The sequence below is a fragment of the Sceloporus occidentalis genome, unplaced genomic scaffold (assembly GCF_023333645.1).
Source record: "Sceloporus occidentalis isolate IW3139 unplaced genomic scaffold, rSceOcc1.0.p SCAF_3, whole genome shotgun sequence".
Classification (NCBI taxonomy): Eukaryota; Metazoa; Chordata; class Lepidosauria; order Squamata; family Phrynosomatidae; genus Sceloporus; species Sceloporus occidentalis.
In genome coordinates this window covers 169,476,717-169,502,058 of record NW_028316983.1, presented here as the reverse complement: position 1 = coordinate 169,502,058, position 25,342 = coordinate 169,476,717, and the positions used below count along the sequence as shown (strand labels likewise).

The following is a 25,342-nucleotide window of genomic DNA, read 5'->3' as shown; positions in this document are numbered from 1 at the left end:
CTCCAGGAGCAACCTGGAGTATTCTGGACAATGTAGACCTGCCCTTTCAGAAAAAGTAAGGCTGCCCTTAACCCAAGCTGCACCTCTTCTCCATCACAGTTTTGGTTTTCAGTACCACAGAAAAGAAAGGTCTTACAAGGAGCACTATAAGGTAGTGGAAGGGGAAACACTTATGAATACACACAACTTGGATATATTTTAATTAGACTTGAGGTCATTCATTTTAAAGAAATTCTGATCACGTTTTTTTTTGTGGGTTTTTCGGACTATGTGGCCATGTTCTAGAAAGTTTTCTTCCTGACGTTTTGCCAGCATCTGTGGCTGGCATCTCTGACATGGCCACATAGCCCAAAAAAACCCAAAAAAACCATGAATGCCGGCCATGAAAGCCTTCGACTACACAATACTGATCACAATTCATCCAGGTTTAAGAACTCTGAACACTTCAGCAAAACATTATAGCATTCCTTATAACCATCTCCATTATTCCAGATTGGAGAATCAAAAGGCAGAATTATTCTCCCTTGTCCATTAAAGCAGATATGTTGATCTGTTACAGTCTAATCCTACCCAAATAGTTGAACTTATGTTATCTTTGAACAAGCTGAAACTCTGCTGTGTAGTAGAGAATAATTTATTCAAGTAAGAGATTCCGATATTTCAGGCTCCAGGACAGTCCTTTGAATTAGCCTTGGAAACTTTTAAAGACTGACATTCAGCTTAATTCGAAACAGTTTTGCCTCAACACATCCTTCATTGTTCAATACTTTAGAGAGAGCAGAGGGAGGGGAGAGAAAGAGAGAGAAAGAGAGAGACTGCTTTGATGGTCCTAATGCAATGAATATAAGCACAACTTTCTAAACATTAAAACTGGAAACATTTAAACACAGAATGGGCTTTCTCCCACTGGAATTGTGCCAAGTAAAAAGTGGGTCTCTGTGTTTTCCTTGTTCCTGCTGGAGAACGTCATATCTAGACTTGTTTTTGAACAGCCTACAGTTCTTAACAGGAAGAAAAGAAAACGTTAGAAGAATATACAGTATAAATAATAGCAGAACAGATGAGTTAAAGAGCACCTGTCATCCAGGCTCCCCATCCATTTCTTTATTGAAACTGAGTGAGGAGTTAGGGTGAACAAAAGGTCAGCAAAAAGGTCCACAAAATTTCAGTGCTGAGATGGGTTTTGGTAGGATGTGAGGGGTACATCCAAGCACTATCTCTGTCCAACTCCTTTTTCATTCCACGTCATTTCTCTCCATTCCCCTTCTACTCTGTTTTATTTTCACATCTCCTCCCCTCCTGGCAGCCAGGCTATAATCCATAAGCCTACTAATCAAAGTGCCACTTTTAACTTTTAAAGCCTCGTATTGCTTATATGGAGAACTACCAGTGCCCTCGTGCCACTGTGACGTTTATCACAACCTACTTGCTGTCATGCAGTTAAGACAGGGTTTCCTAACCTGAAGTGCCCAGACCCCTTTGGGGTGCAAAATGGAATTTCAGGGGGTGGGACAAAGAGTGGCTTGTGTCCTTGCATGACAACTCATGAGTCAACACTCAATTTTTTCTGAATAAATTAGGATCTACTTGCTCAATTTAGATTTGCATTTCATACTCTGAGTTAAAAGTTTATTTTTTTTAAAGTTACATTTGTTCACCAGCAGTATTATATGTGGTTAAAAAATTAGAAATTAGACTTCTTCATCTTCAACAGTGACATAACATTTGAGAAATGGTGTGGTGTAGTGGTTTGAGTGTCGGACTATGATTGTGGAGACCAGGGTTTACTTCCCACTTAAGCCATAAAACCTACTGGGTGACCGTGGGCAAGTCTCATTCTCTCAGCCTCAGAGGATGGCAATGGCAAGGCCCCTCTAAAGAAACTTGCCAAGAAAACCCCATGGTAGCATTGCCATAAGTCTGAAATGACTTGAAGACACACAATAACAGGGGGTGTGAGCATTAATCTTATGGTTGTGGGTCATGGATAATGTTGGAAACCACCGTAAGACTTAAGATCATTGGTGCCTCCTGCTCTGTGGAACTCCCTCCCAAAATATATACTCCTGACTCTGTTTGCTGCTGTTTCTAGGAAACTTTTAAAAGTGAATTTGTTTGATTTTCTTCCAGTTAAAGGTTCATTTTATATATGCTGTTATTAGCTACTAGTTTATATTAAAGCTGTTTTAAAATTAATTTACACTTTTATGTTTTTGCAGTTGATGCATACTTGTACAGTACATAATGTAAACTACCTTAGGAGAGCCTTAGTCCTGAAAGGTGGCTAAGAAAGTAATGAAATACTGCTGCCACTTATTTCCTTGGGCACAAGAACATTAGAGATGGCTTTGCATGCCTAAACACACAGTCTGTTTCCTTTAGAGTATGCTACTCTAAAAGAAACAAAGCCAGTATTCGAGGAATTGAAAACTATTGCCAGTATGCTTGTCCAGCTGAGGGAGATAGCTGGCAGTCTCTGTGGTAGCACATAGTTATGAAAGCTGTAGCAAAATAAGCATAGTATAGATCTGAGTGAAAGTTTTCTTCTTTTTTAAAATGACAACTTTTTCAGTTCAGTTTGTTCTTGATCCAAGCTGAGTCTCAGCTCACTTATACATAAAAGCATTTTATCTGTACATTTGCACAGACAAATGTCTAAATGGGAAACCCCCTTGAATGGAATTCCTTTTATGTGAGGCCCTAGAATACAGAAGCTTTACTATAATTCAATTATTTTTTATTTTATCATCATTGCTACTATCACCTTTTCTAAAATACCACTCCATCTAGGTGACCTTTAATATCAATGGCCCTTTGTCACTCATTTATGTGCTTTAGCAGAAAAATGTAGGTGACTGATTTAAATCTTACCTTTTGTCATCCAGAACTCTCACTGTATGTACCCTTTGATTCCCAGCAGGCCTTTTCCTGCTTCTGCATTACTGGCTTTCCTTAAAGATATAACTGCTTTTTAACAAATCCTTCTTTGCTGCTCAGTAGCTCTGAAAGGACATTTCCCATCCTGTAACTAAAGGTGTATCAGTAAACGTACCTACACCGCTCTTCCATTATGTTGGATTACAACTGTCACCATCCCACCTGAATGGAAATTATGGGGGTTGTAAATCTGCAAGAGATCAAAAGACTGGAGAAGGTCAATCTAGACCTTCACAATTCTGTTTATTTTGTTGCCATTTATTTCCCATATGTTTCCCAACTTCATCTCACAATAATGTGTAGCTACCAAAACATGAGCATATATATACCCATGTTTCATCCTTCATAGCACTTCCTTCTTTAATACACACTGGATTCTTATAGCATAAGTAAGCATTGTGTCTTGGTAGTGCAGGAAACATTATTATTAATTTCCAGCTCTTATTCCTCACATCTCCTGGATATTTAAAATGAATGTATCTTTATCCGTTTGAGTCTTTTGGATGTGCTAACAAAAAATGAAACCACACATAAACACCGTACATTACTGTCAAACAATTTAACTAAGTGTATCTAGGTGCATTAACCACTATGCAAGTATTCAAAGGCCCTTTAGTTTACAGTTGAAATTCCCTCTGTACAGATGACAGCTGCTGCTTAGTCTGCTAGCTACTCCTATCAAATGTTTGCTATTTTGTTTTCCCACACCGGCAGTATTCACAGCCATCACTGGGTCCACAAAAATACCCTGCATTTCAGTACACATGAATTCCATACACAGCACCTGCAGAACATCTTTGTTTTCCTAAGTTTATACTATAGTCTGGCTTTTCTAGAACATGGTGAACTGCACACTATTATTCAAATACATACAGATATTTACAGTCAGTGGGTAACAACAGTAATCAAATATCACATATATTTGCTTCAGGAAATTGTATGTACATGTCAAACAATGATGTGAAATCCTTAGCCTGCTGATATCTAGACTTGAACAACATATTCATCTGTTTCTAAAAAGTGCTTAGTTTCTGGTCTTGTGGATCTCTAGTTAGATGTAATGGGGAACCACCACTCTGTGATACCTTGTATCATAGAAACAAAAAAAGCTATGAGGATCAGAGCAGTGGTCTATCTAATCCAGTAACTTAATACCACAATGTCCAATCTGATGCCTGTGGAGAGTGCAGATGTAAATACAACATCATCACTCCATTTATGTTCCTCAAACACAGAGATTCAGAGATATACTATGACTAGTAGAAACAGAGTTAGACTGCTCTAATCCCCTCTCAAAGCTATGAAATAGATGGCCACAACTACATTCTGTGGATGCTTTATCCATAGTTTAATTATACACTGCTGAAAAAGTACTTCCTTTTGTCAGCTAATGGTTAGAGGTTAACAACAACAATGATTGTCTTAGCATTTACTCCTTGTTTTGGTTTCCGTTTAAGATCCTTGAAAATCTGATGCATTTAAGAAAACAACACCTGGTATTTCTTCAAGAAAAGCCCCTATAAAATACCCTATATTTATTGGTTTGAATGAAAAAGACAAATCATGGTGCAAATAGGGAGTGAGAAGGGGAGCTGGACAGCATTTATCATTTTTTTAAAAAGCTACAGCAACATTTTACTTGACTGTTTCTTGTTTTTTTTAAAAAACAAATTATGTACACTGAGTGTTGAAAGGGTTTGGTTTTTCAGTTTACACTTTGCTTCAGCATATGTGTTTCCAATAAGGGAACAGAGGTTTCCTCCTCTCATGAAACTGCTGCATGATTAGTATTACGAACATTTAAATCTACTTCACAGGCTACAGAATAAGCATCACAATTCCAATGTAAAGTTCAAGCTCACCCATAAATTCACCCTTATTATTCAACTAGAGCGGAGGAGATGAAGAAAATCCCACATGCATCCAGTTCTCATTGTATCCATTGTAAAAATGTGCAAGAGCTATATGTTATAGCTGAATCAGCAAGGGCCAAATAAAATCCATAAAAATTACACTGAGTGTATGTTCTTTTGCTTAAAAATATGGGAGGCAAAAAGAAATCCCTTAGTATTCATCATTCTTCCCCTCCTTTTGCTATCTGATGTGATTTGCAGCACTGCAAGTAAGTTATGGCACCAACACTATGGCATAACTAAGTTTATTGGCTGCTATTATTACATACTCTGGAGTACAACAGAAGTTTTATTGTGGCTTTCTAGACTTCAGTTCCTGATGTTTGTTTCATGATTAGCTACCCCAGGGACATTAAAAGGCCATTAAGGACAGCATACCTTTTTGCTCTAGAAACAGGAACCGACCGCTACTTCCCTGTCTCACAAACCTCCCTGGCCCCTTAAACAGCTCCACAGTTGCTCCTATACTGCTTCCACACCCTCCAAATCCATTCAGTACACTTAAGCCTAGGGGATGAATCACTGGCCACTTGCATCATGTTTCTCCCACTCAAGTCAACAAGAGTGTTCCAGGAAGGCTAGCTACCAAATTCTCAATAAAAGGGCTGAGAGAGGTGGAATCACTCTGGCTGCCTCACAAACATTATCTGGATAAAAGCCTCAAGCAGTACAGATTCTTGTGTCAGTCTACCACAACCCTGCCATGTCTACCACATCATCCTGCCCACTGACCTTAGGCAAATTTCATTACAATTTGCTACAGCTTATTCAATGTCTGCAAATATGACTGGGGGGAAAGCTGGACACGGAATGTCTAAAAGATCTCAACTGAGCAATTAGAGCAAACAAAGCTGTGCTCACATGTTGTGACTCCTCACCTTCCATGGGGTCAGGAACAAATGTTTACCCCCAAAGGTCAGAGTGACTAGTGATTTGGGTTTTTTTGTTTCTGTTCGGTGGCAGTGGGGACATCTGGTCTGTACTTCCTTTTTAATGTCTTACCTGATTAAATAAGTGTAGCTTTCTCTGTTAACTTTCTCATTTTCACACACTACAGCTACAAAGTTATAAAGGGTAGTGGCATGAATAGCCTTCCTTATATGGGACTATTGCCATGCGCCTTCAGAAATCCTGGCTGGTTCAAAATGCTGCAGCCATATATCTTGCCAGCGAGTGCTTTACAGAAATATTTCACTGGTCCTATGTCCATTACAATATGTTTCTGGGACTAAGTCATGGGACTGATTTTTATGTGTTTCTGTGTTTTGTGCCTTCAAGTCATTTCAGACATATGGCAACCCTAGGGCAAACCTATAATGGGGTTTTCTTGGCAAGATTTGTTCAAAAGAGGTTTGCCATTGCCTTCCCCTGAAGCTGAGAGAATGTGACTTGCCCATGATCACCCACTGAGTTTCATGGCCAAGCTGAGAATCGAACCTTGGTCTCCAGAATTGTAGGTTTGCCCTAGGGTTGCCATATGTCTGAAATGACTCAAGCCATTATGCCACACTGGCTGCTCCAGCTATAAATAGCTTGTGGCCAGCATGTTTGAAAGACTATCTCTGCCTGTATGATCCTGCCCACTTTGCAATCTTCCTTGAAAGTTCTGTTAGTTTGGGTTGGTGGGAATGTGGGTGCAGGGTCTTTTCTATGGAATTCCCTTCCTAGGAATTCAGAATATCCCTATCATTGTTTTGCTTGTGACAGGCAATAAAGATATTTCTGTTTTGCTAAGCATTTGTCTGTTTTTAAATGTTGCCAGCCAGCTTTGTTCTTCTGAGGTTTGTTAAATACTTTGGGTATTTGGAGATCCAGGTTAAACCACAATGGTTCCCACTTAATTCGAATCCCTGAAGCGATTCGGAATGGGGGGGGCATGGTTTTTACCCATTTTTACCCATTTATCCCACGTCAAAAAGATGCTGGTAAAATGGGGTGTTTTTTGGACTGAATCTATTTATTTGGAAATACAGTGGACTCTTGTTATATGCTGGGGTTTGGTTCCAAGATCCCCCATGTATAAAAAATCTGTGTATAAGAAGGGCCACTAGAAATCGATTCAGCCCAATAGATTCAAATCTGTCTTGATTCCCACTGGCAGCAGCTTTCCCAACCATACTTCCATGTTCTGTCCTCCTGGTCTGCCTCTTGTTTTCTGCCCTGGCCTGCCTCAGTCCTCCCAGTCTCTCCTCCGCTCCCGGTATGGCCAGGAAGGATGGAGGGAGACACGGTGGGGAAGCCGCAGCTGTCACTTCCTGCACTGATTCTTGAAACCGGTGCAAACATAGTGGGAACCACACTGTTTGCTGAACCAGTTTCAGGAACTGGTACAGGAAGCGAATCAAGAGGTAAGTGGAAACGAGGCATTTATTTAGCTTTTCTTGTGGTTAATTTGTTTTAATATTTGTTCTGAATGCTGTCTTGAAGGCCTTATGGCCAAAACTCTATCTAGAAATATTATAAATTATAACCTATGAGAGTCTGGTATATGGATAGCCATATCTTTATAGCAGATTATTCAATCAGATAATTTCTTGTATCTTCCAACCCAGGAGGAGGGCATAGTGAATTAGTATGGATAATGTGTGCCTATTGTTGTTGTTTATTTAGATAGTGCCATTGATTAGAAATGCATGTTGGAGCTATCTTGGCATAAAAATGGCACATTAATGATGTTGCTCAGAGAAAAATACAGGCCCCATAGTCCCCAATTCATCACATGTGTCTCATCCAGCAGTATCAGTACCATAACACTCTCATAGTCCCCAGACACTTTTCTATGGCTCCCTTTCCTTGCCTTCTGTAAACTGGACACATTGGGAAGTGAGGGAAGGAACAATTTCAAATTACAATAGTTTCCTGTTTGTTGGTTTCAATAAATGTTTTTGTTGGTTTCCATATACTACATAATCTGCCATGTAATCCCAGCATTGGGATCTAGAGCCAAATTTGTAAAATGTACAAGTACTCAATCCGATAGTAAAGTCTTTCCACATATATCTGTGTAAGATTAATTTTTCATTTTTCCTATTAATAACTAATCTGTATATGATGATGGAATATGTTAAACATTTATTATTGCTAATGATACGAGGCATGAAGAATAATGGCATGAAATTGGTAAATGAGATAAGGAGTAAAGCAGTCAAAGATGACAACAGTTTTCAGAATTCCTCATATGCCACATGTAGAGAAGGGTGAATCACATCCATATAAACTTTCATTACATTACATCAAATCACACATTTGGCTAATTAAAAAGTTTGGCTTTTGACATGTTTTTCCATGTGGCTGTTCTTTCTGCTTACAGAATTTCCATTCCTTTCTAAGTGATCTCATTGCTGTTATCATGAAAATGATAAAAAAATTGCATCCTCCAGTTAAAAGCAATGGAGAAATATGAGTTTAACATATCCTTCCTTAAGGAGCAGTGACCACTAACAAAGGTAAGATTTGTGATTACATCCAAACTATCTTGACAGAGTGGTATTTTGTTTACCCTTACAGAGAATTTAGGATTATCATTAAAAAATCAGCATTCAGGGGAGGCGGAGAGGGAAACACACAGAGATATACCCACAGAAGTGCACATGTTTCCTCCTTTTAGTTAGCATTTATATATTTCTTTAAATCCAGGAGCATGGAAAATCTTTGTTTAGAAGCTGCAGAGGCAATATCTTTGATACCGATGTGCTTGCAGTAAGCAGTTCCCCCTACCATCTCAGATCTATATCACAGCAATCCACTTATGTATCTTTACACCTTTTTCGAATGAAGCAAGCAACACCAAACCCCCTCCCGATTTGTATCGTGTAATAGAAGTTGGCAGGCATAGCTTTGTTCAAACCTCAACATCCCATCCATTTCTGTCTGTCTTTTAAAAACATACCCCTAGTAGCTGTGTAGATACAGAGAGAGGGAGGGGGTTGTTTGCTTCCTTTTAAAGCAAGCGAGATGAGGGGAAAATGCCCTTCTCAAAACAGAAGAAAGCTGCTGCCTTGCACAAAACATTCTGTGATATTCTTTCCGTAACGTCATCTGATGAACCAAAACAGTCCAAGATCTGCCTTCCCTCTGGACAGAAAAAGAAATAGGTCAAAGAAGAAGGGGTCTTTTGCTCTTGCTCTTTTTCCCCCTTCTTCGTGTGTTTGCAGAAAGAAAAATAAAGGCGATAAATCTACATAATGCTGAACCGAATCTCTTTAATTCCAGTCAGCTTTTATCATTCAATCAGAGCAACCGCATGTGGAAAAATTCATGCTAATTCCCCCTAGCAACAACAGCAGCCTATCAGGAGGCTCCATGCACCATGCAGCTGCCAGTCAGCCAGCAAGACTCACTCTAAGTAGGTCAGGCCTGTATTTCTAAAAATGCCACGGTCTAGTAACCCCACTGTCCCGTCTGTCAGCCCGGCCCCATAATAACCTCAATTGCTTGGCGACACAATGACATACTGCCCTGTTAGAGCACCATCAAATCAGGCTGCATTATTCTGCTGCAAGCATGGCTGCTGGGCGGAGGACTCTTCCAGGGGCAGCATTCATCAGGCAGCCCTTGGCGGCCGCTAAGGTTTCGCTCTGGAGACAGGCCCTGCATTAATGACCAGCTGTCGGAAGTTACACCCACAAACCAAATGAAATCCTTCCCTCCTGATGGACGCCCAGAACAACATCATCCAAGCATATTACGCACATTGCCCAAGTCCCCAAATGTAGGGGCGAGGGTGGGGGGATGCCAGCTTTTGTGACCTTTGAGTAATTAAAGGATGTTTAAAAATGGCAGGGCATGCAACACAAAGAAACGGCTGGTTTCATGTCGCGCACAGCCCTCCCCCTCCCAAACCAGCGCTTATTTTCCCAGACCAAAATATACACGTTTGCACAATGCAGTCTATTTTAGGCATATTATTAAGGAGAGCTAAATAAACAAGAGCTGAACTGAGGCTGACTTCTGTGGGGAATCTGGGAAAACAGACGAGGCTCTCAGCAATTTGGGCAGCACAGAACACAAGGGGAGAAACACAAACCGCACGTTGCAAAGCCTTGCAGATAAAAGCCAGGAAAGCACTGCATCAAAAACGTCTGGAAAAGGCCAATCACAGATTAGGTGCCTCCCACGTCCTCCTCATGGCTTGCATGCAGCAAGACTACTAATGGAGATCTAAAACAGAGCATATCCCTTTAAGGCAGAGCTCATACCCTCTCAGAAAAGCTTTGCTGGATTTGCTTTGGATTTAGAAATACCGTACAAAATTCTACCAATCTGACACACCTACCCCATCTCCACAGGGCACTCAAAAGAGCCATTTATGAGCTCTAGTCACATTACTGATACACTGTAAAACAAAACAATTCATATCTATAAAGCAGTAAGAAATCAGTAAGAAAGTCATGTCTTTGCATTTCCCTCGCTATGGAAACCTATTCACACTTGCTGTGCTCCCCTTTTTTGCATTTGTGATGTGTCCAGAACATTAACAATCTAAAATATGCAGATGACACCAAACTACTAACAGAAAGCATCACAGGCTAGGAACAATTACTAAGGAAGGTCAAAAAAAAAAAATGCAAAGGTAGGCTTAACGCTGAACATAAAGAAAACAAATATAATGACCATGGAGGAACTATATAAATTCAGCCTAGACAATAAGAATCAAAATAGTTAAAGATTTTCCATACCTTGGATCAAACATTGATCAGAAAAGAGACTGCAGCCAAGAAACTAGAAGAAGACTAGGAATGGGAAGGGCAGCTAAGAAAGAACTAGATAAGATTGTAAGAATAAAGATATACAAATGAATTCTAAAGTTAGAATTATCCAAGCAATTGCATTCCCATCACCATGTACTGATGCGAGAGTGAAGAAAGCAGATTTGAACAGAATCAACTCATTTGAGATGTGGTGTTGGAAAAGAGTGCTGAGGATACCATGGACAGCCAAAAAGACAAACAAATGGTTCCTTAGGCCTGATCTCTCCATGGAGGCCAAGATGACCAAACTGAGGCTGTCATACTTTGACCACATCGTGGGACAGCACAAGTCACTAGAAAAAACAGTAATGCTGGGAAAAGTGAAGGGAAGTAGAAAGAGAGGAAGACCACATGCTAGATGGATAGACTCAATTAGGGAGGTTACAGATATGAATTTACAGGACTCGAGCAGAACAGTGGAGGACAGGGGGGCTTGGAGATGTCCCATCAACAGGGCCACCATCAGTTGAGGTTGCCTTCAGGGCAGTTAACAACAACAAATGTCAGCCACCTAGACATGAAGCCTGTAGTTAGAAGTTTTTAACAGTGATAGGTATTTGCTAGCAGCAACTGATCCTCAATTTTTTTTCACTTTTACTTTTTGCTTTGCAGATCTCTCCTCCCTCCAATGTCACCTCCCCACACCTTCCAACTTGTTAATTCAGCCCTCAACTATGCAGAACTCAACAAACCCCATAACATATCATCTGCCCCTCTTTGATTTATGAACGCAGCACATTCATTAATCCATTTGCCCTTGTTTGAACCAGGCTTGATAACTAGGTTGTGACTATCTTCCTCACTTTGTGGCACGCATCACAGTTATTCTTGGAGAGATATGGTCACTGACGTAACCATGGACTGCTAATTACAAGCTGCTGACATTTTGCTGGTCTGTGCAGCTTTGTATGAGTTACAAGGCACTCTCTTTTTCCCCTTTCCCACTCCCACTGCTCTTGCTTTAAAATGTCTGAGGATGATGAGGATGATCTGGAACCACAATATCTGAGGAAGAGGTTTAATTCCCTTGCAGAACAAAATGGCTTTTTCTAATTCCATTCTTCCCCCACCCTCACCTCATAAGGCAAAGAGAAAACACCATTTCTCCAACAGCTGGATAAAATATAATCTAACAAACAACAGTCTCTTTGGTATTGTATTGTTTCAAGAGAACTCACTGTGACCACTGAGAATTTCCCCTTGGATACACATTAAGAAGAATCTATGCTCTCTATATTTTAAAACACACGTGTGCACACACACACACTCCAGACAAACAGCTGCTGAAAATGCTGCCAGGCTTCCCTGTTTGTCTGCAGCATGTTTCTTTTCACTTGATTTGGCCCATTACACAGATATGACCACCCTGGGTGACCATTTTAAGTATGTCTTCTGTATTTTAAAATGTTCAGCTGTTCTTTAAAGAGAAAGAGAGAGAGAAAGAGATGAAAGAAAATGAGAGAACTGCCTCCACTGCCGCTCATACAGCACCAGGAAAAGACAGACACTACTGAGGATTTAAGAGCAATCCTTTACCAAAATTAAACACTTTATATTTTTCACTGGAGCTCTGATCTCCCCTTTTTAAAATTTAAAAAGGCTGACTTTGAAATAGATTAAAAACATAAATACATTACTGATTTCATCTTAGTTGAACACTCAGCCATCTGAAAATGCAGAGTTGCCAGCTGGGCTACAAAAGTCATCTGGGATAATTTATTTTGATTAGACTGACCACACTTTTATTTACAATATAGAATATTTTTTCTCCTTGCTAGACTAAGTACAGCTGTGTTTATAAAGATTTTAAAGATGAAGGGCAGGAGAAGTTCCTCCCTGGATCATACAAAAGATCCAATGCTGTGAAGCATTAAGAGAGAGAGAGAGAGAGGGGGGGGGCTTCCTAGGATCTTTCCTGAAAATGTTTGAAATGTCAGTTTCAAACAAGGTAACTGCCCCTTCTGGGAGAATGAATATAGAGGTAGCTGAAAATATACACCATAAGCAAGCCTAATGCAACAGAGTGAAAGATTCCCTGCACATTCTATCTCAGTGCACACATGTACAAACACAGACATACATATATACAGTACACTTCTTTTTTCTCCCACAAGGTGTTTGTGTCTTTTTAGCCACATGCACCTTTTGTTTCCCCTGCAGCCCCATCAGGGGGTGTTCAGATTACAATTCAGAGTCCCTCCATCCAAGCACAGTTTCATAAATTATGCCATCATCATTGCTGGCATGAACAGACACAGAATCGGACAATTAAACGGCATGCAGCCTTTCTTCTTCCTTGTCCTTTCCACTCTTTTCCTCCCATGGCTATGTTCTGTCAGGCACACATATCAAACGCTTTCTTTATCCATCTCCAGCACAGCTTTCTCTGAGGTGAAATTCTGCAAGACCATGGCTTTCCCATAATAATCCCTTCGAGCAGCAGTGGTTGGATTCTTCCTGTTGATGCCCTCTCCATGCATAAGTGCTGTCGGTGTCCTTGCTATATACAAAAGGATTACCTGAAATCATACTTCTTTAAGCCTTTGCTTCCTCAAACCTTTAACTTGCATTTTGTCACCCTTTGGGAGGGGGAGAAAATAAACCTTGCATCACACATGTCTTCTTTTCCAGCAGCACTGCACTGCCCAGATTTCATCGTGCCTTTTAATTCGCATGCTGACAAGTGATTCTCCCATAGTCCGAACCAGGCTGAAATCCAGACAGGCAAGAGCAACCCCAACAGCAGCAACAGCAGCAGCCACCTAGGTAAATGGGGGAAGCAGGATATGCCAAAAGTGGTGCAGCGTCATCGCTCTGAGGGAAGACGAAATCGCTCCTTCCAAACAGCATGGCTGAAATCCTGCAGGAAGTAGTGAGCAGGAGTGCCCCTCATGCCACCCCACCCAAAAATGGAGAGTTAAAAATGAAATCATCATACAGTAAGCCATTAGTAACGCAACTTTATTTCTGTCATTTTGGATTTGGATTGTTGTGCTGCTGAGGGTTAGTGTCCAGGAGTGCAGAGTCACGAAAGCTCTCTTGCCCGAATCGCAACAAACTGAGCATTGCATGAGAAACCACATGATGCACTGGCAGCCAGATGAAGACGCGGTCAACTATTTCACAGAAAGCACGGCATCACCCACAAATAATAATCTTGAATCAACAAATGCCCTTCTCTGAAAGCTACGGAGAGACTCATTTTAAAAAGAGCATTATATGTACGTTCGCTTCTGCACACAATGTCATATCTGTGCCTATGCGCGTGTATGCTACTGCTAACATGGAGAGATACCGAGGATGCTGTTCCACAGACACTAGCTGGATGGCAGCAATATTACTTCTTGGCTGCATTATTCAAAGCTGATTCCACTTAAGTGAATTCCTGAAAAGCATGCTCCATGTCACTGTAGCCTGAGCAGGCGGTGGGGGTGGGGAATCCCCAATGCCATTATCGCTCCCTGCAATCTCTGTCTGAAACTGCATTCTGAATAATTTATTTCTGACAAATAAGACGTTCGCCTAGGCTGTTCTTTTCCCATGCTGCCATCATCTGCTGGATTCATTATCTAGGTATGACTTGTCCTGTTGCAATCATGAAACTGAAGGTGCATTCATCATTTCTCCCAGAACTGGGTTTACCTGAGATAGTGCACACTACACAAATAATCAGGGCAAGAGCCTTCTGTTTTACCATGCACAAAGTAGCTTTTCCTTACATGTGATCATAAACAGCACTGATATTATCTGACTCTGTGTGTGTCTGCGCGTGTGTGTGTGTGTGAAAGAGAGAGGGATTAGAAAACAAGAAGAAAGAGAGAGAGATCTGTGAATTTTCAACATAAAATGAGAAGAAAATCTCTCTTACCAGTTATGTTCCTGCAAGACACAGTAGCATGGGACTCTTTCCCCTGCATTAACACTGTATGTTCCTTAATTTGCCAGCTAAAATCTTGAAGCCTTTCCCTATGGTTTCATCTCAGGATTTTAACAGTTTAACCTCCCCCTCTCTGTGCGTCACTTTGCTTACAAGAGTTCTTGGTACCAATTAAGTAATTAGGTAGTAAACAATAACAACAAAAAAACCAAGCCTGCTGGCATCAACTCTGTTGTCAGACAATCAGGTAACCATTCTAAGGCTTGTTTTGCACCCATAAGGCTTATTTTGCATCATATATGTGCAAAGTGACAGAAGAGGTGGCACTGCATCTTCCACTCCTATTGTTTCCAAACCCATGAGACCAAATCTGCAATGCCACCACCTATTTTCCCTTGTAACATATCTGGAAGTTGTGTTAAAATGATAGAGCAATTTCTAGGGTTGCTTCCTGCAGCATCCTGATGCAAACAATGGATTTTATTCATGGCAGCACTCTAATACAAATTGCTGCAGAAGTCATGGACACATGTGTATCATTTGGGATGAAAAAAAGGAGAAAAACAGAAAATTGTTCAGATAAAAGCAGTCAAAAAGGGGCTGTTGGAAGCACCTAATGTAACAAATGCTTGTTTTTAAAGGTTCTCCAGTTTAAAGGGAAGCTAATTCGTCTAATTCTATGAGGGACAAGGGCTCACTTCCCAGGTGCAGCATCAACTAAACACAGAACTACTTTGCACATAAGGTAAGAACTTCATATGGAGTCAAAACAAAAAGAAAACTAGTACACCAAAATATGCTGTGCTACCTAACTGGTACCTACTGGTTAAAAACTATTTGCAAGTTGCAACTAGAGTAGACCCACTGAACCAGTGGAATTTCTGTAATGGTAGACTTACTAAGTTTTCACATATTCAGTGATCTTTCCTAGCTGAGACTAACAACTGGATTTAAACCATTACCTTTTGCTAGTATAATTCACACACTTAAACATAGATAAATACATGGATATTGAATAATGCATCAACAGAGGTGTGCACTTTCCAATCAAGAGATCATGGCTGAGAAAAGACTTGGCCTGCTGAGTTTTAAACCTGTGGTTCACATGTTAGGTATTACACTATACCACCACCTTTCCTTCTACGAAATTAGTGTTATATAATAAAAACGATACTTCATTAAAAAGTATCAACCTTTCATAGAAACTATACTGAATTTCATTCATCAGCAAATTTACTTGAAATGTGCTTGATGAACCCATTAAAAAGCAAATTATTAAGGAAATTTTGCATCTCTGCTCAGTAAATCTCGACTGAGTTCCAGATGACTGTGCATGGGATTGCAGTCAAAATTATGACATCTATAAATTATTTGTCATTCTGTGCCATTACATAATCTCCAACCTACAGTAATCGTATCCTAGGACTTTTTTATTTAGAGGGTTGCCATTGCCTTCCACAAAGGCTGAGAGAGTATGACTTGCACAAGATCTAATATTTTTTGTTGGTTGTTTGGGCTATGTGGCCATGTTCTGGAAGAGTTTATTCCTGATGTGCATCATCTGTGCCAGGCATCTTCAGAGAATGCTGGCATGGGAGTGACCTTTGGTTCAGAGGAAGTGATTTACAGGTTAATCTGTGGTCTGTTGTTGAATGGCAAGGCCTCTATTTAATTAATAATCATTGTCTGCTGGGAAAACCCTTGACCCTGGGTGGTTTTGATTTGCACATGCTGGGTCTTGAATTTGGTGTTTTTCAGGACTGTTGAAGTTGTCTAGGTGTTTGTGATTTCAATAGCTTCCCTGTGCATTCTGACCTGATAGTTGCCGACAAGGTCCAACACGAGAGACATTACAGACTGCCAGCCAGAAAAATCAGCAGTAGCAGAACACATTATTAGCCATCCTGGGCATAAAATACTATTTGAAAACACTGAAATTCTGGACCTTTCCACCAACTTATGGGTTAATAAACAAATTTATTATGTTTATTATGTGTTAATAATTTAAAAAGAAGAAGAACAAATACATCTTCAGTGAAACAATCATCACTCAAATCAGAGAAATGCAACCAAACAAGAAAGAGGAAGAGGTAAATGAAGGCAGTAGTCCTTAGCCATTGGCCCTGTCAGAGAGGTGTTATGGAATGCTTATAAATATTCCAGATGCTCAGAAGTTTTCAAACGAGCACACAAGACCTAGAGACAGTCAGGAGAAAATACATGGGGTGGGAATGAGTTCAGCAGAAAAGAATACAAGCAGCATTATCCAAGTATGGGTCAACTGTTCAGACTGTATGTGAGAAAAATAACTCTCTCAGTGGAATTACAGGAACTGTGTGGGAATATATATATATATATATATATATATATAGAGAGAGAGAGAGAGAGAGAGAGAGAGAGAGAGAGAGAGAGGCTGTGAACTTTGAGATACATGTTCTCAGAAAGATGAATTCCTACTACGCCAAGTGTCACAAACCACACCAAGTGTTGCTACTCAACCATTGCTCCCCATAAAAGTTCACAAAGCTCAGCAGATCTAGCCCTTTCCAGTGAAGCTTGTCCTTTCTCTTTAGACTCTAGAGAGAAGACTGTGGTTACTTGAGGTTTTAACCCCAAACCAGACAGATCTCTTTATTTTTCACTCAACATGAAACCTCAAAGTGAAATCTAGGGGTGCAAAGCCTGTGGACTGAAACCAAAACAAACATTTGTCAACTCCTACATAAACAGAAACCCAAGAGTTAGACATAACTCCTGTAATGACTCTAGTTGGATGCTGGCCAATAAAGCAAAATAAATATCCCTACCTTTGGTGTAAATTGCCAAGGGCTATTTAGTGGCTTCAGGCCTCTGGAAGCCAAGCTTTAGTTATATATCTCTCTTTGCTTACATATTTTCCTCTCTGATTCCTCATCAATACACAGAGAAATACATTTGCATCAGCAAAGCCACATAGATGCAAATCTGCTCAAGGCTGGATTCTGGAAATGCACACAACATCAAAAATGCAAGGTCAGGATAGAACACTTTACGTCTCTAATCCCATAATTCTCTACAACAGGGCTGGCAATGGTGTGGTCCTCCAGATGCTGCTGAATTGGAAGGCCCCACATTATTCATCCCTGGCTATGGTGTCTAGGGCATATGGGAGTTGTGGGTCGGCAAGATCTGGAGGGTCACGTTTTGCTCATCCTTGCTTTAGCACTACCTGAACATTTGTGTCATAACCAAATCTGGTTCTTACAATCAATAAACCTGTTTGAATGATTCAGATTACAGGTGGAAATTCTGCAATCTGCTTGTTCCTCCACAAAAATACAAGTCATTGCACACAGAATTCTCCTAAAACTTCTAATAAAAAGTTATTACATACATGACATCCCACTCACATGCACTAAGGATGCAAATCCTTGATTATTTTGCCATACAAGGACGCTTTCTAACAAAAAATCCTTTCTATGTAAAAAGGAGGAGGAGGAGGAGACAGCCATGTGATTCTCTGTGACGTTATATAGCTAAAAACAAGATTTTTTTTAAAAAAAACCCACATAATTAAATAAGCTATCCTATTAAAACACCACTAATTTAATATATTATGAATTTTTAAAAAAAAAATAATAAAAGTACAGCGTACAGTAACAGAGATCAGCATTTGCACATGAAAAAAAGTGTGGTGTCTTTTGCAAGCATTAGGAAATATGGATTGTGGTGATGATGGATGATATAGATACTCCCAATTTGTCATGGGAGGGATGTACATTTAAAAATGACTGGCAAATCTTTGGATCTAAGGATCCCTTAAGGATTTTAGCATCTAAGGAACTGGGCTTGAATTTATGGTTTAGGTCTGAATAAGTATATGGTTTTAAATTATTTAAACTGTTTTAGACAGTATTAAATTACTCTGAACTGTTCTAAATTTTTCATTTGCCTCTGTGTCTTCCTGAGATTTTTATAGTATGGAGGGAGAGTACTACATATTTAAACAAACAACAACACTTGAGCATAACAAAAAAGATTACTGGATATCTGAAGGACTGTATCTCTCTATATGGAACTTTTCACACAGGCAAAAGTGACGGGAGCATAGCACAATTACACGGATTATCAGACAATGTCACGTGACATCATGATAATCGCGTCATTATCCCATGAATAAAGAGGAATTCTCCCATCGCTTTTTATTCATGGGACTTTCCAGGGAATAAAAAAGTGATGCTAGAATTCCTCTTTATTCACAGAATAATGATGCAATTATCGTGACGTCATCTGATAATCTTCACACGATTTCACAATAATGACAGGGACATCCCAATATGCTCTCATCACTTTTGTTCATGTGAAAATCTCCTATGACTCTGCCTATGCTTTGAGATTTTCTGGAGGTCCTTTTCTCTATTCCACAGGCCTCAGAGGTACATCTGGAAGGAACATGGGAGAGGGGTTTTTCAGGGGCTGCTCCCAGTCAGTGGAACTTCCTTCCCAACTTCTTCACTTTATTTATTTCGATGCCTTCCTTCCCAACGAATTAGACTGGCATCCTTCTTGCTCTTCCTTTGTTTTGTTTTGGTAATTTTATGTGCTACATTGTTTATATCTGTTGTTCTTTTTGAATGGTTTGATTGTAACTTTATTTAATTACTACTTTATTTATATTTTTACTTCTGTATGATGTAACATTGTTTAGCTGCATCTGTTTTAACTTTTGCAAGTTGTCTTGAGTCCCAGTATGCGGACACTAATACTAACACTAATACTAATAATACTGGGTATATACTCCAGGTTCATTTCCTGGTTGCCACAGTATAAGTTCTAATGGTGCAGATAATGGCAAATAATCTTGAATAACAGCCATTTTTTAACACCAGGAAAAGGAATTATTGGTCTTCCAGATGTTATTGGATTATAACTCCCACTAGCTCTAGACAGCCTAGTCATTCTGAATGCTAGGAGATGTAGTCCAATGACACCAAGTAGGCTGCATGCAGAATGACCAGATATCCCAATCAGAAAGGAGGACAAGGCACTACAAAATGTAGAACATTCAAGAAAAATGTAGGACATTACAAAATAAAAGCTAAAAACACTAATATAAATATTAATTCATGCCCAAAATGGAGGGCATTTTGAAATTCCTCCTTGACAGAAGGTTGAAATGTAGGAAATGTCTTGGAAAAGGAGAACATCCAGTCACCTTGGCTGTGTGTCTTTCTCACTTTAAATACATATGCATAAAATTGCATTTTACATACCTACAAAAGGATGTTATGATGTTTCACGGGAATACAGGCATGGGGTTTACTGTGAGGCCCACAGCTTCTGCATGTTTGTTGAACTTCAGCTGCTTCTGCAGAGAAATATACAAGCAAATATTAAAATAAGCAAATGACTTGTTTTAGGAGGCACTGACTTTGCAGCCTAAGAGAGCCATAGCCTAATGAAGTGTTAATATATTAACTTGGGCAAAAGCCCAGTTTCCTTTTGTTAGTTTAGGACTGGCGCATTAAGTGGAACACACTGAACAGGTTCAAATGGAATAGCTTTGTTTTTTTCACATCTCCCAAATGCTTCACCTTAGACTTTGGGAGTACAGTCAGGATGTAAGCTGTTCCATGCTTATTACTGTAAACAAACAGTACATGGCAAGTATCCAAGTGATACAAGTGCTGTTCTATAACAAACAAGTGTCACATCCAGAAAAAGATTCAGATGACCAACAGCCCAAAAATTCTAATCACCTTGCTTGGAACAAGGCCAATGCAATAAAAGCTGTGTGTGTTTCTCTGTGTGGAAAGGCATGCATTATATTTATAGTACAGTGTTGTATCTAAAGCTCTCTATAGATTCTAGGCCATATTTACAGTGAGGCTTATAGATGTGAACATTATGAACATTTCAGAATATTCTTTGAAAAGTAACCAATGGATGGTTTGGGAACAGAGAGGCTAATATTAATACTTAGGTTAAGCAAGTATAGACTTAGGCCTAAAGACAGTTGCTTGTTTCAATTCAGTAATCTTGGGGAACATTCAGACTACCTTTTACCCTGAATCAGGAACCAAATCTTGCACATGAAGTTCATATTCACCCCGAATCTCTCATAAGCAAGATTGAGGCTTTCACATCCGTTCAGGGGCAAATGCCCCTTAGCGTGGGTCTTTTCAAAGCTGAGTAAAAGCTGTATCTTTTTAAAAAACCCAGGTTCGGCAAATATGAACTTGTCCCTGATCATGATCAGGTCAAGTTCATGGGAGGGATTTAGGTCAGAGGGAGGGCAGAGGGCAGAGCATTCCCTCCCCTTCATTGGAGAAGGAGGAGCCAAAGGGTGCCAAGAGAATCGGGGACCGAGGAGGATCAGGAGGAGGAGGAGGAGGATGAAGGATCTGGGGGAGAGAAGGGGGCCTTGGAGGGCAATCGGGGTAATGGAGCAGGAGGAGGTTCAGGGCAGGTCAGAGGGAGGGCACCGAATGGAGCAAGCCTCTGCTGTCGCACCAGGGAGCTTTTTTAAAATTATTTTTAAAATTATTTTTGACAAACTATGTGCATGGTTTTTGCTACAGATAGAGAGATAGATAGATAGAATGTTGCTGCCTGCCTGTTCACTTTCCCTTTTATTTCCGCTTCCAGCAGCAAGGCACTTTTCAAAAGTCTTTTTTTCTACATGAAGGCTACAATGCGAATGTTACAGACGTTTCTCTTTCCAATTTGACAAATTGATACAGAATGCTTTTGCTACTGTCTGTAAGGAATTCAGGGGTAGCTGAGGGAAAGCAATGGATGCATGGCATTTCTGGCATTCCAAGGTGAGGAATTTATTATTATTATTATTATTATTATTATTATTATTATTATTAGGCATTCTGGCAAGGAGGGAGGATGCAGGATGCAGAGATGGCATTAGATTGCACTTTGGGGTTGAAAATGGGGCCAAGGGAAGATCCGTAACCTGCAGTGACCCAAATCCCCACAACACACAGAGGAGGTTTTTAAATTTGACAGCATCTGAGCATTCTGGAACCTGTTTTGTTTGTTTTTTAAAGGAGGGGGGGAAGCACAGTTCCAGTTGCCCAATGGCTGCAGGAAATGTTACGTCCATGAATGCGGGAATAAATTTGATTGACAGTAAAAAAGCCTTTCTTTAAAACCGCTTCGGGAAATGTGAACAAAAAACTATGGCTGCCGGCTATGAAAGCCTTCGACTTCACATTCATAGCATCATCACCAAATACTTACAATTCCCGCCATTACAGTGTCCTGGTGGCTTGAATCTGGAGCAAACATATGCCCCCAAACAACAAGTGGACTCACATTGTTAATGTAATTATATAACTCTGTATAACTTTATTATTTTCCTGCCTTCTGTCCACAACCTAACAGCTTTTTTGCCTGCTGGCTGGCAAATAAACATATAAAATAACAGTAGCTGTTGCTAAAATACTTCAAAATGGCAATGAAAATAGGTTTCTACAATCCTTCTGAACATTTCATCAATTCAAAATTAACACAGACACATCTGCTTACTCAAAGCAAATCTATTAACTATCTTGGTGAGATTGTATCACTTTTTTAATTTTAAATACTGACAATAAATGATTGAGCAAGTTTTAAAATCCCAACAAGACCTAAGGACACGATTTAAAGATATATATGTCAATAACTTAATTATTAACAAAAAAATGATTGCAGACAAGAGGTTAGTTCAAACAATTAGTTTCTAATTTTATGCACACAAACACCACTGGTAACTATGAATATTGTATAGGTTCCAGAGGATATACAAGACTGCCAATATGTACATTCTTAAGGTTTGTATGCTTTCTTAGCTATTTACCTGGGGGAATGTTACTGGAGATTGTCATGTATTGCAATAGTACCTTATATGTGACCTGGCTTTTCACTTCATTTTGGTTGCTAGACTCTCCTCTGGGACTGGAGAGCAACAAAATAGTCTGAGTATGAGATGAAGGGTCAGGTAAATATGGCACTGATAAAAGAGGTCCCTGGTCGATACCAAAAAGCAAGTTCTCACATTACACTTTTAATTGGAAGCCTAATATGGCATTTTTATTCCTTGTGGGGGAAAGCTACAATATTGTTGTAATCATTTTTAAGCTAGTCCTCTCACTTCTGTAGACTGGGTTTTCTATTTGCCAAAATAATCTCATGTTTTAGCAGGTAAAATAAATCTTCCTTTAAAGTCAAAATGATTTCAGTAGTTGATGAGATTCAAACAGCTTTGCCTATTTTTTTTTTAAAAAACTTACAAAATGGTGTTTATTTATTAAAAATATATATCCTAGCCTTCTAGCAAAATGCCTGTTTAAGGTAGGTTAAAATATCCTACGGCATCAGTGAACAATCGTTTTGCTTGCAAGTGGTTTTGGGCTGCCATTTGTAGCCCAATACCTTTCTGTTTCATCTGGATTACATTTCAGAATATATGGGTCTTTGTTGTACAATAGGTTCTGGTTGTGTCATTTCACTTTACATTCATGGAATCACAGAATTATACAGTTGGAAGAGACCCCAAGGGCCATCCAGTCCAATCCCCTGCCATGCAGGAACACACAATTAAAGCACCCCTGAGAGTTGGCCATCCAGCCTCTGTTTAAAGACCTCCAAAGAAGGAGACTCCACCACACTCTGAGTATTTTTGTTTGCATTGGGATGGGATTTGTACAAAATTAACTGCTATAGTTCTGAGCAAAAAAAATTAATTGTGTTCTTGCTACTAGTTAAAATGATAACATTATCTTATTTAGTAGTATGCTGCAAGAATGCTTTAGAAAGCGTTAAAAGCATAACTTGCATTCTTAAATAGATGCCTTTGGGTTTTTACATTAAAAACACATTCTTCTCATGTATTCTCATGTATTATATTGTCATCAAACACAAACAAAAACAAAACCCAGAAAATAATCAGATATCAAAGCAGCACAATCTAATTGCTAAAACAACAAAGAAACAAAGGCGGGATACAAACCGCCATATAGTACGTCTTCTATACGTACTAGGGTTAGGAAGGGGCGGTGCTTCCGCACCCCCCTAACCCTAGTACGTATAGAATACGTACAACATGGCGGCACCCCTTCCACATGGGGGCCGCCATGTTTACGTACTGGACGCATAGTGTCCAGACATGTCGCGGCGCCTATGATGTCGCGAATGCGCCAGCGGCGCCTCGCGACATCATAAAGGCGCCGCAAAAAGAAGCTCCGAAATGGAGCTTCTTTTTTGCTCCGTGAGGGAGCCGCGCGGTTTGGCTGCTGCGGCTCCCTCGCGGAGCAAATGGTGCCCGCGGGAGACTGCCGCAAAGCGGCGGTCTATATCCCGCCAAAATGTCTAAATTCAGCTTTTAAAAAAGGAGTGACTGAGTGGGAGAACTGAAAGTGAGGTGAAGATACGTATGTGTGTAGGTATGGTCTCCGACACTGGCCACAAAGCTCGAGTACCAATTTATTCGATTGCCTGTTAAGATACAGGTGATGAATTGGTGGTATAGATAACAGAACACATGTCAGCTTCAAATCCCAGCAGCATGGATCAAACTGTGATATCCTATGGGGAACTTAGTGGGTACAAGCTCAGTTCACATCACCAGACATCAGGTTCACAGTCTCCTTTGTCCACTCCTGTTGCTGCTGTGTGCCTTCAAGCAGTTTCTGACTTAAGGTGACCCTAAGGCAAGACTATCATGAGGTTTTCTTTGCAAGTTTTGTTTAGAGGGGGTTTGTCTTTGCATTCTCATGAGGCTAAGAGAGTGTGACTTATCCAAGGTTACACAATGGGTTTCATGGTCAAGCGGGGAATCAAACTCTTGTCTCCTGAGTCATACTCCAACACTCAGACTACTTACACTACAATAGGCTGCATGTCAATTGGTGCAAGTCATTGTTTGCTTTTAGAGCTAAAATAATCAGTTCCTCATTTCCAACTATGCTAGAAAGTTATACAGACCAAGGCCTGATTTATGAGTCCACAGCCAATTTCTGAACCCCACTATGGGGTTGCACCCCTACTGGTGGCAATACAGAGAAACTGAAACTGGGGCAAAATCCCACTTGCAGTTTCCACAAAGCATTTTCTTAGTAAAAGAAGTTATGTAATTAAATGTGTTATTGGCTTTGGAACAGTTTATGCTTTCTGATGGCTTCCAAGGCTTTTATTCTACTCTAAAACGAGGCGATTTTTTTTGTTCCATGTGACCTTTTGTGAACCTTAAGGTGTCAGAGGTTTTTCTTCTGCTAGCCACATGTCTCATATATGGTGTCGCCAGTTCTTTATGCAATGGTCTTCTGTATTCCAGTTTTAGACAATTTCCAATATAATGGCTGCCATGAAGAAGCCAATTAAGTTTGTGTTTTAGATCTTTGTTGTTGTTTAGAAAAACTGAAAATAATAGGTGCCCTGGACAGAATTTTTGATTAGTGATGTCCGAATATCTGTTGAGCCAAAATTGATTTACTTTAATAAAGTCCACCCACATGTGTTAATATGTTCCCTTGGAATCACAGCCTCCAACTTCTCCATCACTTCCTGCTTTTGAGGTGTGTGATTCTTGTTGCATAAAAGGTACCATTTATGAAAAAGGTTCAAGGTACCTTCTTTTATAAGCATAGATTATTATTTAAATCAGGGGTAGGCAACCTGAGGCCCGCGGGCCGGATGCGGCCCGGCAAGGCCTTGGGACCGGCCCCAGCCCAGTCCTGTCGCCGATTGCCGCCGGAGCCTTTGGCCTCTCGCATGAGGGCATGGGGCCTTTGGCCTATCAGGAGGAGGCAGGCAAGGGGAGGCAAGCGGTGGGCAAGGGGGGCAAGCGGCGGGCAAGGGGGGCAATTGTCTATAGAAGCCTCAGAAACATGCAT

The 25,342-nt window shown here is 40.1% G+C and overlaps 1 long non-coding RNA gene across 1 annotated transcript in view; it reads right to left on the bottom strand.

Moving 5' to 3' along the window:
• Positions 1-25,342, bottom strand: part of LOC149317091 (uncharacterized) — an 87,075-nt gene that overhangs the window by 41,171 nt on the left and 20,562 nt on the right. The window contains exon 2 of the long non-coding RNA XR_016280734.1: positions 19,730-19,824. This is a non-coding gene — a long non-coding RNA (uncharacterized LOC149317091). The remainder of the gene's footprint in view (positions 1-19,729; positions 19,825-25,342) is intronic.